Source organism: Frankliniella occidentalis, unplaced genomic scaffold (genome assembly GCF_000697945.3).
Source record: "Frankliniella occidentalis isolate FOCC.00 unplaced genomic scaffold, Focc_3.1 Scaffold59, whole genome shotgun sequence".
NCBI classification, from domain to species: Eukaryota; Metazoa; Arthropoda; class Insecta; order Thysanoptera; family Thripidae; genus Frankliniella; species Frankliniella occidentalis.
Window position 1 is genome coordinate 89,192 of NW_026267189.1, and position 2,311 is coordinate 91,502.

Consider the following 2,311-nt stretch of genomic DNA (forward strand, 5'->3'; position numbering starts at 1 on the left):
GTGGGGCGGGGCGGTCACAAAGGGCCTAAGCCGCGCGCACGCAGTTAGCGCACCGCCCCCCTCCACCCCTCTATCCTTGCGCTACCTGAGGCGTCGAGAGGTCGGCCAGTAAACACCTGGCCACGCCCAGGTCGCCGTCGTCGGGGTCGTGCCCCCCGCGCCAAGGTGACGACGGCGACCCAAACGACGATCTACAGGAGGAGTAGGTGGCTACACACGGTGGAAGCTCCCGAGAGGCATGAGGCACGTGGACGCATAAGACCCGCCTGGTTACGCCCCAACACCTCCGACGATCGGCAAACTGAATCCAGACAAGGTCCCTTTAATTAATTTTCATTCATTTCTCCACAGCGCCACTACATACCGCGGCCGGAGAATCTCCCAAGATGTGGGTCAAGCGCGCCGCACCACGACACAAGTCGCCTCCTGATGAGTGATTCCGCCTTGATGGTGGCCTTGGGGGCGGCGCGGGGGCTGCGCGGGGGCGGGCCCCGGGAGGCACATGTGCACACTAATCACCCCATTACCACCCTCCCCTGGCCCTCGCCAGCATTACTCTGATGGCCAGCATTACGTCCAGCCGGGCCGCCGCAGAGGTCGGAGGGGGGCGGCTCCCGGGTGACCCTCGCCGTCGTCCACAGCGGACACCGCCGGGACGACGATGCCACCGAAGTCGTCATCGTCGTCGTCAACCTCGCGGCGACAGATGTCTTGTCGCCATTCATTTGGGGTCCGGCAGAAGGGGTTTGGGGGGTAGGACCAGAAGTACGCGGGGGTTAGGGGTGCAAGGGAGAGGGAGAGGGAGAGGGAGGGAGAGGGAGAGGGAGGGAGAGAGAGAGAGAGAGAGAGAGAGAGAGAGAGAGAGAGAGATGCACTTGCACGACTGGGGCGGCAGACTGACTGAGGGTGCGAGAGAGACAGACCGAGCATATCGACTCGGTCCTGAAGGGGCGACTGACTTGGATCCCGACAGCAACAACTACAACAACAACAGGGCAACGTCGGTAGGATACGTACACGATGCGGCGCACTTACGAACAATGCGCCTCCGTGACTGGCATTAACTTCCTCGTAGCGCGAGCCGCCCTGGTGGTGGGCGCGGGCTAATCTTGGGAGACAAGGTCGAAGTGTGTGAGTGTGTGTGAATGGAGAGAGAGAGAGAGAGAGAGAGAGAGAGAGAGAGAGAGAGAGAGAGAGAGGAGTGGGGACAAGTGTGGAATGATAATGCACGAACAAACTCCTTCGTAAATCAACGCCAAGCGAAGGAGATGGACCGAGGGCGTGAAAGGGGGAGGGAGGGGGGAGGACCGGGAATGTGATGCTAATTTAGGCCTCCGTATTGACAATCACACCCACTCGGCACGGCGCCACAAAGTTGTGAGGGAGGAAGTGAGAGAGATAGAGAGAGAGAGAGAGAGAGAGAGAGAGAGAGAGAGAGAGAGGCGGAGAGGAAGAAAGGGGGTGAGTTGAAAAGAAAAATGCGTCATATGAGGATGACCACATTTCAAAAATATGCCCATTTTTTTAGCCCCGGCTGTGTCGTTAGTTTTTTCTTTGATGTTGAAAATACACAAAAAGTTTCCTTTGTCGAAGGGTCGTCGCCTTCGGATCGCTAAGGAAGGGTGGGTACTTACACCCCCGCCCGGGTTCAGCAGAAGCAAGGACTTCGCTGAGGGGTGAGGGGAGAGGGGGTGGTGGGGGAGTGAAAGGAAGACGATGGAAAGGGCCGGAGGGAGCGACGAGGATAGTTTGCCATAATTATATCGGCCAGATTAAGGGGAATTAAGCGCGACTGTAGTCATTATTAGACTGACGACGGGGCGACCAAGAAAGGGGCTGAGGGAGGCGAACACAAGGCGAGGGCGTCGTAGTACGAGACTACAAGAAGAGTGTGTGTGTTTGTGCATGTATGTGTGCTGTGTGAGGCACATACCTGATAGTTGCGGAGTAGAAGGCTGTCACTGCGACGGAACTGCGCAGCCTTCAGCCTACGGTCTCAGCTGGCGCGCCTCTGGAAAACACACACCAAAGCAAAAGTCAGAGTACTGTATGCAGCAAGCAGACGGCCAGAGCGGCGCAGATCGAGCGCACCAAACGCACGTCAGAGATACGCGGAAGCCTGGCGGAGAGCCTGGCGGAGAGCCCGGCGGAGCCACTGCAGACAACTCCTCCTGCCCACTATCTCCCTCCTGCTCGCACACATGGTGGCCCTCTCGCCCGTGTCTGGAGGCTGGCACCGCCAGACACGACAGAGATACACACATTTGTCATGGATTGCAGCGAGAGAGAGAGAGAGAGAGAGGGGGGGGGG

General features: G+C 58.7%; 1 long non-coding RNA gene across 1 annotated transcript in view; it reads right to left on the bottom strand.

Annotated features, from left to right (window-relative positions):
- The window catches only part of LOC113211387 (uncharacterized), a 213,603-nt gene that overhangs the window by 48,615 nt on the left and 162,677 nt on the right, over window positions 1-2,311 (bottom strand). Inside the window, exon 6 of the long non-coding RNA XR_008011193.1 lies at window positions 1,934-2,011. This is a non-coding gene — a long non-coding RNA (uncharacterized LOC113211387). The remainder of the gene's footprint in view (window positions 1-1,933; window positions 2,012-2,311) is intronic.